The sequence below is a fragment of the Argentina silus genome (genome assembly GCF_951799395.1).
Source record: "Argentina silus genome assembly, chromosome: 1".
Lineage (NCBI taxonomy): Eukaryota > Metazoa > Chordata > Actinopteri > Argentiniformes > Argentinidae > Argentina > Argentina silus.
Window position 1 is genome coordinate 8404988 of NC_139655.1, and position 15003 is coordinate 8419990.

A 15003-nucleotide genomic window follows, 5' to 3' on the forward strand; every position below is an offset into this window, starting at 1 on the left:
TAGAGGGCAGATGGAGCTCTAGTGTGAGAGTGCTGGTAACAGTTCTCATTTGAAACCTTGTATGACTATAGCATTAACTGTTACAATCTCCAAAACCCTTCTATGTGGTAAATATTCTTTCATTTATAATCCGAAATGAACTTGTCTTGTTACATAATGTATTGCATAATGTCATTGAATGGGAGAAAACGTATTTTCTCTTAATGTATAGGTTTTCATCTATCAGTGGATTCATCAATGGAGTCCATTGACAGCAATATGAACAATTGAATCTGCCATTGGAATCTATGACCACTTACTCTCATACTTTTAATTCAGCAATGGAAAATGATGTTTTCAGTCGATTCTTTTCTGATTGGGGACAAATATGACAAACTCTCTTATTCTGCTTCTCTCTTTATCTTCTTTCTATTTGAATAGCTTTACCTTCCAGAAATGAATGAAGTATTTTTTTTCTGAAGAGAGAACCTCTACGGCTCTAGGTCCAGGAGCCTGTTCCTGGCTAGCCATTTCAAACACACTGCACTTGGTCTCACTTCATAAACGCACACAGCATCACAGAATGAACACTGCTTGGTTGAAATAGATAAGTGCTATTAGTGCCTTGGACTGGGGGTGAGCTTTCCTCTCTCTCTCTCTCTCTCTCTCTCTCTCTCTCTCTCTCTCTCTCTCTCTCTGTTCATTAATTGCCCATTCATTTCCTAGAAGACCGTTATAGCACGCTGACACTATCATTTCATAGGTGAGGGAGTGCAGCCAGAGCAGTGTGAAAACAGAGACCATATGTGTGTGTTTTGATGGAGATTTTTTAATGGATTCTCCTCTCCTCCGCCTGGTGTGGTTTGGTCCTGCCATGAGCCAACCGTCCCTTTGGGACCTCTCTGAACGAGCCTTAATCAGGTTCATTTAACTGTCGACACGTCGACTTGCAGCATCCAGGGTGATGTTGAGGCTCGAGAGGTAATGAACATTTATATTACAGTTGTTCCTTAGCTACACAAGGACAGGCATACAGTCACAGGCATACAGATCACACAGGCATACAGTCATATACAATACCATGGATACGACATAAGGCCTTGAGGGTTATCCTGGTTGAAGAGTATATTCATGAACTCTTCTCTTCACCCACACAAATCATTCAATCACATTGATGCAAGCGGCTACAATGTTTTCTAATGAAGCCGGGAATACAGAATACAGTAGCAGTGGCAAATACCTACTGTGTTTGTACTGTGTGTGATGTGTTGCTCTGTATCACTTCAATTCATAGAGGCATGTCATTAGAGCTCTGCTTCACTTGACATACTCCTCAAAAGTGCTTGACAGTGATGTGTTTGTGAAAATAAAAAAAAGTGAAACTCACAGGTTAATTCAAGTTAATTTTCCATGCCTCCCTTATTCTCACACCATTTCTATTCTCCTCATAACCTCCTCTTTTTTATCCACCGCCTTTTTGTGTCTTGTTCTATTCTCTCATATGTTTCTCAATCTCTCACACACACACACACACACACTTAAAATCTGTGGTGTACACCAATGTTGGTGGACTTGTTATAGACTAAATATGTGTCAAAGTACACATCAAGTGGAAACAATAATATGTGACAAGAAGAAATAAGCACTACAACAACATACACAAGGACATGATATCAATCTGGAAATTGTACTGTACTATCATACGGATCCTTATACTAAAGCGGCAACACATTCAACAAGGGGTAGAAGGTGTTATTTCAATTTCAGCTTTCAGTGTTATCAGTTCCACTATAATCCCAAAAGCTGGCAGAAAGCTGGTACACACAAAGGACACACACTTTGATCCAGAAGACAGGATAAATATAACTCCACTCATTTCTAAACAAGCTTTGATGTGAAGATTAGCACAGCAATGTGGGACACACAACTCCAGAAAAAAACAAACAATTTTCATATTCTACGAGGAGAGCTCTAAAATTGGGTAGCATTTTTCATTGCTCCATTGAGATACTTATGCATGGATATAGGTAGTACAGTATATTACATTTTGTGACGGGTCCGCAACTTTATCATGTTGTGATTAAAGTTATAAAAGGATTGGGGATCCTTCCACATGAACAGACTCATCCTTGTTTTTTTGCTATCAAGAGCTATTGAAAAAAAGGGAGTTAGTACTGTAGTAGTGTATGCTTTATCTTAGATCAATGACAAGATGACAAGATGTCTCTTTTCATATTCATCATTCTACTCATAGGATACTGTAACCAAAGGGACAGGGTTGTATGCCTACATAAGACCCCTATCCAATTGTACAATTCAATTTGAGGCTACTATGAGCCATATTGGTCATGAGCCATATTGGAGAGTCTGTCGGACGAAAAGGATGACCAATAATCTGTTACCAGGTCAACAGAGGTCATGCCAAATCACAGTGCAGCGTTGGTCATTGGACACCCAGGCCTAAAGAGTGTGTGCCAGTATGTTATCAGCTTTAGACCTAGACTAGCTTAACACAGTTAGCATAAGGTAGCACAAGATTAGTGTTAAGTAGTTTGTTAATACATTGTTTAAGGATTACAAATACCTTACTCAGCTGAAACCAGTCAAGCAATGTGCATGGGTCTTAATTTGTTGTTTTCTACATGTACCTGAATTACAGCACACAAGAGGACCCATTGTTGTTTATGCACCTGGATTCTAATATTGTCATCAATAACTTGAGTTCATGTTAGGTAATGGTCTAGTCCCCACACTTGTTTAACTGTAGGGGGTGCCAAATGCCTAAATCGAGACGAAGGGGGGATCCGGAATCCCCAGATCCTCCATCCACTCTCTTGGCTAGTGTTATTACCATGTGGCCTCTGTGGCTTTTTTTTAATCGAAATCCTTTTTCATGGTTAGACCACCCTAACATAAACTCACACCCTAAATAATAGTGATAGCACTGGGGCTGCTAGCTAATCTGACAATGAACACATTTCAGATGGAGTCATCGTCAGGGATTAGGGTTTTGCAGCTACATCTAAGGGCCCACTGTGATCAGTAAACTGAGTGAGCATTATCATGTCAGGTAGCGTGCTGAGCAGCGGCTATGTGGAGGGTCATTATGAACAGGGAAGGGGTTGAGGTGAGGTGGGGGTGGGGGAAGCTAATGGAGAGTCCACCACAATGCATAGGAAGTCATCTGAATGGGATTTGGAGGGGTGACAAATTGAGGGAGGATTAGGTGAGTGTGAGCTACACCAGCTGGCCCTGTATCCCCCCCTTGTCAACAGAGGCAGGTGGGAGGGGGTTCTCTCCCAGGACTGCAGGCAATCCTAGCCACACATCGTTAGGCACACCACAGAGATCATTAGATACGCACACCTCATTTGTATATGTCCATTAGCATGCACACTCAGGTGAAGTCACATACACAATGGTCAACGACTGCTTCACTGATGAATAGACATTAAATAACAACAATCTGTATTGCAGTGTTTTCTCATTCATAGTCAGTAACTGTTTTTGGAGATACAGAAGAAATAGAATAGAGTCTTAGATAAATCCAGAGGTTTAGTCACAGTTGTATATGGGACACACTATTCAGCTGCTGTGCCAAACTGCGTGGGTTTAGCTAACAAACACACAACACCTTTGTGTCTAGAAATAGTTTTGTTTGTGTGTAAATCCTCAGGCGGTTGGGCAAAATTAAATATTTTGAGATAAGCCGTCTATTATTTAGGCTGTCATTTATTGCTTGTTGGCAGATTAACTGTAGCCTATAGCCTATAGTCACCACCAGTCAGTGGTGACCAGCGCAGTGCTGTACACAGTGGTATGCTAGGGGGGCAGCATCAAGGAAGGTGACAGCAAGAGACTGAACAAGCTTATTAGGAAAGCTGGTTCTGTCCTCGGTTTCACCCTGGACACTGTGGAGGAGGTGGCCAATAGGAGGATGAGGATCAAACTCCTAGCCATCATGGACAATCCCTCCCATGACACTGTGGCAGAGCAGAGAAACTCCTTTAGCAACACTATTACAACCACATTGCACTAAGGAGCGCTGTAGGAGATCTTTTCTGCCTGCTGCAATAAGACTGTACAACAGATGTCTATTTTATTCTATTATTCTATTGTCACTTTATTCTGTTGTTGTTGTTTGTGATGTGAGCTGCTGTAACGCCTTAATTTCCCCTCAGGGATCAATAAAGTACCTATCTATCTATCTATCTATCTATCTATCTATCTATCTATCTATCTATCTATCTATCTATCTATCTTGTAGTATTCATGCTCTGAAGTTATGGCAAGTTGTGATTTAATGGCCCCATTTGATCATGTGATTTGACTAAAACGGAAAAAACTACCTTTGCAGCCCCACAGATCAATGCCATATTCCTAGGACAGCCATAGTTGTCTGTGATTACATGCCTGCAGCCATTACACTCCAGATACTGTATGTGTGTGGTCTTGGCACTGCGTGACACCACACATGCTATTGTCTGTCACTCTCAAAGAGAATCTAGCTGTCAAACCTAACCAGGTAAACTTATCATAGTACCCCTTTAAAAAAAGAAGTCAAAACTCCCAACATATTGGCACATTAACTTGTACATGCAATAAAAATTACAAACGGTCCGTGATCATATCAGAATTTTGAGTTTGTATGAGGATTTTAGAGAGTACACTTATTATGCTATTGACAGACTCATCCACAACATGAATGTGCGAAAGCAAAGCAATGGTACAATATTGAATTTCCCCTTTATACAAATAAAGAACTAAATAGCAAAACAAAGACAAAAAATAAACCAATCTAATCATAGTAATGGTCTTCAAGCTGCTGTATGTCTAGATGAAGCATCTCATTGATTGACCATTGACTGGGAAAACGTGTCCTTGAGGAAAATTGCTTTTCAAAATGTCATCTCTTTTTTTATTTCTACTCCCATTGATTTCACGAGAGGCGACGGAAGTTAAGTGGATTTCACAGGATGCCTCACCAATGTGTTTCTACGAAATGGAGGAAGGGGAAGTAGACTCTATTTTGAGTGGGGCATGGACATGTTTGGTTGGTAAATAATGATAGCAGGTGGCACTTTATGAACGGGGGGTACAAAACCATGTGAAGAGGTGGTACCTGGCATATAGAAAGCCTTAATCGCCACAGTAAACAGCTCTCTTTGTATCAGATTTTGAGCTTTAAATGCAGAGAGGGAGGACCTACCATCCCCCCTTTAAGTTCCGGTGTAAGAGGGGGCCTGTTTGGGAGACAGTCAAGAGGAGGGAGGCAGGGAGGCAGGTGCTAGGGAACAGTGGCTCTGTTGTGGATCCTCTCAGTCTCTCCACTCCTCCTCCTCCTCTCTCATCCTCTCATCCTGCAGTCTCTCACTCCCACCATCACTGGGAACAGGTGTGTGTGAATTCCTGTCTCCTGCCTGCCAACTCCCCCTCTATTCCTTCACCACCTCCCCCCTCATCTCTCTTTCTCTCCTGCTAGCTCTTGCATGCACTGTTTATTGAAATGTCTATTGAACAGTTACAAGAACTTTCTGTACGGTAGCTTGTATTATCATCCACAAGGTCTCTTTCTGTCTATCACACTTCCTCTAACATTCAGTCACTCATATTCAATCTTTCTACCTTTCATTATTACACATTGTACACAAGGATAGATGAGAAACCTTCTTTTAAAACAGAGAGTTTAACTTGTTTTTTGTATCGAAATGAGTCCTGCTTCACCTTTGATAATAGGAGGACTGTCAAGGCGATGTTCCTCCCTGTTCTTGATTATGCACATGGCAGCCTCAGTTCTCAAACCGTTAGACTCAGTTCATCACTCTGCTCTGTGGTTCATCTCCAGGGATACTTTCCACACCCACCATTGTCTTTTATATCAGTCTGTGGGTTGGGAGTATTTGACTTCAAGAAGGGCTTATCATTGTTTTTTATTTGTATATACTGTACCATCAGAAAGCTGCCCTTCACTATGGATCCCTGAACTCCACACAACATCCACATTAGTTTAGTGTTCAGCACCTGATCAGCCAGAGGAGGATGGGTCCCCCTTGAGTTCCTCTCAAGGTTTCTTCCTCTGAGGGAGTTTTTCCTTTCCACTGTGCCCTATAGTTTTTTCCTTGGCTTACTTGTTGGGGGTCTATGGTTTGGTGTCAGCTCATATTGTTTGCATTGTACTTATTGTTTTTATTGTTTAGTATTGTTTTTGTTGTGAGGGACTTTGTGACATTTGTCTATGTAAAAAGTGCTATACAAATAAATGTGATTGATTGATTGATTGATTGATTGACTGTATATGGCTCTCCAAAGTACCAAACCTGGTCCCAAGCTTGGCTAACCCTCAATGTTCTATGCGTTTCGTCTGAACTAGGTGAATCGGCCTTGGAACGACCTTCAAAAGATATGAAATTAGATTCTCGTGTCTGTCGGTCAATTTAAGATAAAGGTCAGGACACTTACGTTGTTATAAGACGTTTAATGGAAATGGTAATACATTAGGTTTGCCGTAATTGGATGGCTCCGTTCTGATATAGTTCACCGCTTGAAGTTAAACAACATTAAAAACAATAAAATCAGGCGGGGAGCCCATACACTTTATAAACCCCAACAACAGAACCAACATCGCTACTACAACTATGTGTCTGAGCTAATCCCGGTACCTGCTTAGCAGGATGACCCTCCCGGTGCCCCCCTGCACCTTCATCAGTACAGGGACGAATGGCTTGCCACATGGATCAGACCGGGTTCATTCTAGCATTATGTGGACTCGACTATCTGCCTGGTCATTCTACGTTTACTGTGCAGCCAGTACCCAGCCACCACCTGCTACGAATAACTGTTCATCCATACATTATCTTATATTCAAAGAACTGTACCGCTGTTTATTGCAACCATAGCCATCGTGTTATATATTACTCAGCACATTTTGGGCTTTAACAATTTCTTCAGAATTCAATCTAATGTGACGTTCATAAACCGCTTTGAGGACTATTGTCCCATCTTCATCAAAGTGGCAGTTGATACATTGTTGGTTGATGCCGGTGAGGTCGCAGTGCCGTTGCGGAAGGTGTGTATACGTCAGTGAACAGTCTGCATTGTTGGCACAGGAACCAGAGACGTGCACTGAATCCTCGGATTGGCAGCCCGAATCAATAGAAACCATATGTAACCCGTCAACAGATTTAGCCAAATCTAAATGCATGGAAACGAAGACACGGCTGTAAGGAATGATACACATCGCGAAATTGAGATGCCGCTGTAGAGAAAGCAATTCACATTTAGTAAACTCTCACAAAAGTGTGTCAATTTATCACACGGCAAAGAAGCTTGCATTAACTCTCTATCTAGGGTGATACCTAAAAAATCCAAGGAAGTGAGAGGCCCTACTGTCTTTTCCCCAGAGAGAGGCATGCCTAGTGCTTTGAAAGTAGTTTTGAGCCGCGAAATGCAGCGGGCAGGAGGAGAATCGGATAAATCGACGACCAAAAAATGGCAACCTTCCATAAGTTACTTTAAAGTTTTTTTGTGTAGTACGTTGACTAAATTATTGCAAACACTAGTTACTGCTGATAGAACCCACGGCCCCTTTGAGTGGTCTTATCGCTAGTCACACTAACCTGCACTGGACGGTCGCCCTCGGGCGCTGATTTATTAATTACATAGGAACACCACTTTGGCCAGTTGTCTGTCTGTCTTATAACATTCCTATAGTTTATGAGAGCAGGAGTTTCGAGGAGCAAGTACGAGGGAATGAACTCCAAATTGGACCTTTTCCATTTGGACTGTGAGCATCTGCTGAGGGCCAGAGCGGCTACTTCTATGGCCCAAGGACAAGTGACTTTTGACTATTTGTGTTCCATGGACATTTTAATCCTTTTACTCGTTTTTTTTAAAAGAATATATATTGTATTGCTACTCCAGTCTCTGCTTCCTTTTGGGTATGATACACTCCCAAGTAGAACCTAGTACTGGTGTTTTGGTGTTGCTACTATTTATTTACTGTGAGTTCCTAGGACTCTGAACCTAGGTGCCGTAGGCGACTACTTTTACCTGTAGCTACTCGGCAGCCTGATATGTAGGTTCTTACTGCACATCACTAAATCGGATCGAGTCCCTTATCAAATGACATAAATACAATCTATTTTTCATGTGTCTATATTGTTGACAATGTCAATGTGTGGCCTTGCTGCTTAGTAACAATCTTGGGTTGCTTTCGCAGTAACAAGCTGCCGTTTTCAATCTTTTGTTGAGGTAGACCTTCCCTTTCCTGTCCCGGGGGTCGGGGCGATTGAAAGGTCACATCACTCCTCTGCTTGTCTATCCACAGAAGATGTCTTTGAAGACCTGTCTACACAGAGACAGAGGTTCACCACAGGAAGAAAACTCACTGATTGGAGGCCATGCAGCCATAGAGAGCAGTAGATTGTCTCTCCAGTGTGAGTTAATCATTGAAACAGTGAGGTAGTTACAGATCGATGTTGCCATACCCACCTCATCAGACACACTGAGCACCACCGTCTCTTTGATCTCTCGCCCTTGTCCATTACGCTGTTTCTCCTCAGATCAAAGGGTGTGTGGGTTGTTATTGTCAGGACATGCTCAGACAAAACATAATGAAGAGGCGACAGACAGATCTTCCTATCAAGTCTCAGGGGTGACATGTTTGAAGCAGGTTGTGGTGGTAAAGCCACGATCCCTGAGTCGTAACTGAGCAGACCTTGGTATCTTCAGTCTGGTTTCCAGATGCTGTGTCTTTGACCTGTTGCTCATCAACACTATTTAAGCTTCAGGAGCAAAGCTTGGTATTATACTCTTCCAGTTTTTCCAGTGTCTGGAAATCACACGTCTCACACAAGAAGATTTGGAGTTGGACGGGCTCTGTAGAAATATGACCAAAAAAATTGTCATCTCCCAAACTATGACTGACAAGTCAATCAGCTCCTGATGGTTCATGCAGAGCTCTTCAAATTCTGTGTACACTCGTCACCATTACAACAGAAAATCAAGAAATTAACACATCATTTTGAAAAAGCAGCTACTTTGGTGGGGTAAAGATAGCTTCAGCCCTCTATCCCTCATTTCAATTCCTCTCACACAAACACATGCGTCCATACATTGTGCATTCTCTGAGAAGAAGCAATCAAGGTGAAAATGGATTTCCATTGCTCTCACTTTGGAAAATGTAATGTTATATCAATAAACCAGCTCACTTAAAGTACAGCAAACACAACTGCAAAGCCCAATGTGTGAAGCCATGTCTGAGGACTGAATTAGCATGCCATTCGCTGCTGGTAATTCTGAAGAGCCTTTTTCCATTATTGCATTATTGACGGAGCTCTGGACAGAAAAGTGTCTCTTAATTGTAGGCTTTTGCGCCAAGTGATAAACAACACAGGTGAAATGGGGAACTGGCCTGTTGGGTGGTGTGTATACACGTGCAGCATCACCCTGCTGGTTTAAGGGAGAGGTTTCTGACCGACCGAGCACGAGTGCTTCAATATATCCCGGTAATACACACTCTCTCACTCCTTATCCACACGCACAACCATATTTCACATTGTTTTCAAGCACACCCCCCTCTAATACTGCTAAACCAATCATACAGTTAGGTACGCAAATATTTGGACAGTGACACAATTTTCATAATTTTGGCTCTGTACGCCACCACAATGGATTTGAAATGAAACAATCAAGATGCAATTGAAGTGCAGACTTTCAGCTTTAATTCAAGGGGTTGAACAAAAATATAGTATGAAACATTTAGGAATTGCAACCATTTTTATACACAGTCCCCTATTTTTAGGGGCTCAAATGTAATTGGACAAATTAACATAATCATGAATAAAATTTTCATTTTTAATACTTTGTCGAGAATCCTTTGCAGGCAATGACTGCCTGAAGTCTGGAACCCATGGACATCAACAAATGCTGAGTTTCCTCCTTTGTGATGCTTTGCCAGGCCTTTACTGCAGCTGTCTTCAGTTGTTGCTTGTTCGTGGGTCTTTCTGCCTTTAGTTTTGTCTTCGGCAAGTGAAATGCATGCTCGATCGGGTTGAGATCAGGTGATTGACTTGGCTATTGCAGAATATTCCACTTCTTTGCCTTAAAAAACTCCTGGGTTGCTTTCGCAGTATATTTTGGGTCATTGTCCATCTGTACTGTGAAGCGCTGTCCAATCAACTTTGCTGAATTTGGCTGAATCTGAGCAGACAGTATATCCCTAAACACTTCAGAATTCATCCGGCTGCTTCTGTCCTCTGTCACATCATCAATAAACACAAGTGACCCAGTGCCATTGGAAGCCATGCATGTCCATGCCATCACACTGCCTCCACCGTGTTTTACAGAAGATGTGGTATGATGCGGATCATGAGCCGTCCAAGCCTTCTCCATACTTTTTTCTTCCCATCATTCTGGCACAGGTTGATCTTAGTTTCATCTGTCCAAAGAATGCTGTTCCAGAACTGGGCTGGCTTATTTAGATGTTTTTTGGCAAAGTCTAATCTGGCCTTTGTATTCTTGAGGCTTATAAATGGTTTGCACCTTGTGGTGAACCCTCTGTATTTGCTCTTGTGAAGTCTTCTCTTTATGGTAAACTTGGATAATGACATGCCTATCTCAGAATCAGAATCAGAATTCTTTTATTTGGCCAAGTATATTTGCACATACAGGAAATTGACTTGGTGAGGTTGGTGCATGGACATAAAAAACAAATATCTCCTGGGAAGTGTTCTTCACTTGGCTGGATGTTGTGAAGGGGTTTTTCTTTACCATTTGAAGGATCCTGCGATCATCCACCACTGTTGTCTTCTGTGGACGTCCAGGCCTTTTTGTATTGCCGAGCTCACCAGTGTGTTCTTTTTTTCTCTAAATGTATCAAACTGTTGATTTGGCCACTCCTAATGTTGCTGCTATCTCTCTGATCAGGACACTAAACTCTCTTGTTTTTGCAGCCTAAGGATGGCCTGTTTCACTTGCATTGAGAGCTCCTTTGACCACAACAACAAAGGAATAGCCCACACATGTCCATGAAACAGCTTTTAAGTCAATTGTCCAATTACTTTTGGTCCCTTGAAAAAGAGGGGGCTACATATAAAAGAGCTGTAATTCCTAAGCCCTTCCTCCAATTTGGATGTGAATACCCTTAAATTAATCTGAGAGTCTGCACTTTAAGCCCATATTCATATATAAATGTAACTTGAATATGTTTTGGTAAACAGCTAGAATAACATATATATGGACCTAACTGTACATACATTCCAACCCCAAAAATGCCCTGCTCTATACATAGCACTCAGTTCAAACTCATGAATAATCCACTATATCACTGAAAAGAATAGAGAATGTATGTTGCAAGAAAGAGGTTGCCTTGGCAACCGAATTGACACAAATATGCCATGTATTGAACAATTGAATTTGTTTCCTCTGTCAACCATGATGTGTGAGAATAAACAAGCTGTGTTATATAATAATAATAATAATAATAATAATAATAATAATAATAATAATTCTAACTTTTATATGACAATTGGACAATTAATTAATTCTGATCATTTAATCAACTGTAGAACACGTGAAGCTGTTTTCATTACTTCTCAGACAATGCAAAAAGGAAGTGTCTCTTCTCACACCCCAGCCTCCTACCCTTACTGTGTGTTGTGGTTTGTGTTCCCAGCAGTCACCAATGCGTCACCACAGTCCACATCAGGTTAGCACGACACAGAGAAAATGCAAGCCAGAGCAGGGGCCTCGCTCACACACACACACACACACACACACACACACACACACACACACACACACACACACACACACACACACACACACACTCTTTCCTCAGACACCATGCATGCTGTGCCCACATATGATAAATGCCTTGTTGAGCGTTCTTGCTGGAATACAAAAGAAAAGCCAATAGTCTGAACTGTAAGAATAGCCAATAAAACTCTCATGTTCCTGTTAAAACGAAAATGCAAAAGGCTGCCAAAGTATCTCAAAAGTGTTTTCTCCACATTTCCACTTAAGTGCATAGAGAACACTTATGGCACCATACAAAGAGAATAGGCTATTGAGTGAAACAATTTTCTCTCAGGGGGTGCACAACAGCTCATGCTATTGCTGCTCCATCTTGCATTGCATTGAGCTCCTCAGCTGGGGAAACAAGTTTATTTCAGAAGGAGACTGCAGCAGAGGTAGACATCCAGTTAAATGAAGAAGCCCAGTGCAGATTTATCTCAACACAAATGTGTTCAAAAGGCAGTTGGGGAGAGAAGAGTAGCCTGAAGGAAATGGGTTTTTTTTTTTCAAAAGAAAACTGTTTACACATACCAACTGTTCTCCACATTTTCCTCACTCCTCAACCCTCCTCCTCCCCCTCCTCCCTCCTCTCTGTCTGCCGATGACTTTGTCACCTACTTTGAAAAGAAGGTTGATGACATTAGCAGCTCCTTCCCTCTACCTCTCACCAACAATACTACCTTTCCTCCCAAACCCACTGTGCAACACCCAGTCTCTGGTTTATCAGATTTCTCCCCCCTCTCCCCTGATGATGTGTTAAAACTGGTCACATCCAAGCGGGCAACCACCTGCCCCCTCGATCCTATCCCCTCCCCCCTTCTCCAATCCATCTCCAAAGACCTCCTTCCGTTCCTTACCACTATAATCAATTCCTCTCTATACACAGGATCTGTCCCAGCTGCCTTCAAGACAGCCAGAGTCAAGCCTCTTCTCAAGAAACCAACTCTTGACCCGTCTGCTGTCCATAACTACAGGCCGGTATCCCTTCTCTCCTTATTATCTAAAACCCTTGAACGTGCTGTCTCTAACCAACTGTCTAACTACCTCCTTCAGAACAACTTCCTCGACCCTCACCAATCTGGCTTTAAAGCTGGGCACTCTACTAAAACTGCTCTCCTCACTGTCACGGAGACCCTCCACTCTGCTCGAGCTTCCTCCCCCTCCTCTGTTCTCATTCTTCTGGACCTGTCCACTGCATTCGACACAGTAAACCACCAAATCCTTCTCTCCACCCTCTCAGAATTGGGCATCTCTGGCTCTGCACTCTCTTGGTTTGCATCCTACCTGGCCGGTCGCTCCTACCAGGTGATGTGGAGAGGATCGCTGTCCTCTCCATGAGCTCTAACCACTGGGGTCCCCCAGGGCTCTGTTCTTGGGCCTTTACTGTTCTCTCTCTATACCAAATCTATCGGCTCTGTAATTTCTTCACATGGTTTCTCCTACCACACCTCCACAGATGACACTCAACTTTTTCTCTCTTTCCCCCCTTCTGACTCACAGATGGCAACACGTATCTCGGCATGTCTTGCTGACATTTCTGCTTGAATGTCAGCCCACCACCTCAAGCTCAACCTTGACAAGACTGAGCTGCTCTTCCTCCCAGGGAAAGCCTGCCCTCTCCAAGACTTCTCCATCACAGTAGAGAACTCTACTGTGATCTCCTCCCATACAGCCAAGAACCTTGGGGTGATCCTTGACAACCACTTATCCTGTGTGGCGAACATCACAGCAACAGCACGCTCCTGTAAATTCCTCCTCTACAACATCAGAAGGATACGCTCATTCCTCACCAGAGAAGCAGCACAACTTTTGGTCCAAACACTTGTAATCTCTCGCCGGTCTCCCCGCCTCCACCATCAGACCTCTGCAGCTCATCCAGAACGCTGCCGCTCGTCTGGTGTTCAACCTCCCCAAATTCTCCCATGTCACGCCCCTCCTCTGGCTCCCGGTAGCAGCTCGCATCAAATTCAAGACCCTGGTGCTCGCCTACCAGGAGGCAAAGGCAACAGCCCCTCTCTACTTGCAAGCAATGGTTAGCCCCCAAACCCCTGCACGATCACTCCGCTCTTCCACCTTGGCTGCCCGCCTGGCACCGCCGGCTCTACGTGGATGCAGCGGCCGCGCCACTCGGTCACGGCTTTTCACTGTCCTGGCGCCACTGACAGGACTGCAGTCACTACCGATCTTCCGCTGTAGATTGAAAACCCATCTCTTCAGGCTACATCTTAATAGTCCTTCCAAAAGGATAGTCCTTCTCTTCACCCCCACTACCCCCCCGTACTAACCCTAACCCCAACCCTTGAGACCTCTTCACCCCCACTTACCCCCTGTACAAGTTCTCTCCTGTTAATAAATAATTAACAAAAAAATAAATTACCTTCTGGCATTACGACTGCCATTGGCCCCTGCTGTGAGCATTGATTACTTTGTCTTATGATGACTGTTGGATAGATGATTCACTTACTTAAACAAATGTATTTTTTGTAAGTCGCTTTGGATAAAGGCGTCTGCTAAATGCCATAAATGTAAATGTAAATGTAATATTCCACAGGTCAAAGTAAAAACAACTACAAGTCACTATATTCATCCATCTCTTTTGCTCTTTCTCTCGCTCTCTCACTCCTTAATGTCCAAAGAAGCAACAACCTAGAGAAACATAGTCAAGATAAGAAAGGTAACCCCCAGAGGTTAAATGATATGAATGAGTTGGAGTGGGTGGGCTGGTGAGTCTCCATTGCCCAGACAGAGCAGTTGTAAACAGCACCAAACTATCAGTCAACAGAGTCCTGTTCAGCACCTGTTGTCCTAGAGGGTGAGAGAGGGACTCAACCGGCTTGGCCCACAGCCCTTCCAATCACAACCCTGATGAAGACATCTGATCCAGTGGTGGTGAACAGCTGCAGTCTTGTTTTCTGCAGTTATTTTGGTCACGTTTTCCATTTTCTACTCGGTGTGCTACACTAGTGCCAAGGAATTCACAATCAGTAAAAGAGAGCTTACCGTACCAGCTTGCTTCGAGGGGTTAATACAAGGCAAGTGTAATTTCACCATGTTCAGTATCTTGACAGTGTGTTGTCATGGTGAAACATCCCTGGAAGCAGTCAGTGTGTTGTTTTGGTTCTCCCCAACGACCTCTGTGTTGTGTGTGAGGCATGCAGTTTCTAATTGATTCCACACCACTGGACCCCCACAGCCAAGGCAATTCAGTCCCTCTGTGACCACCACTTA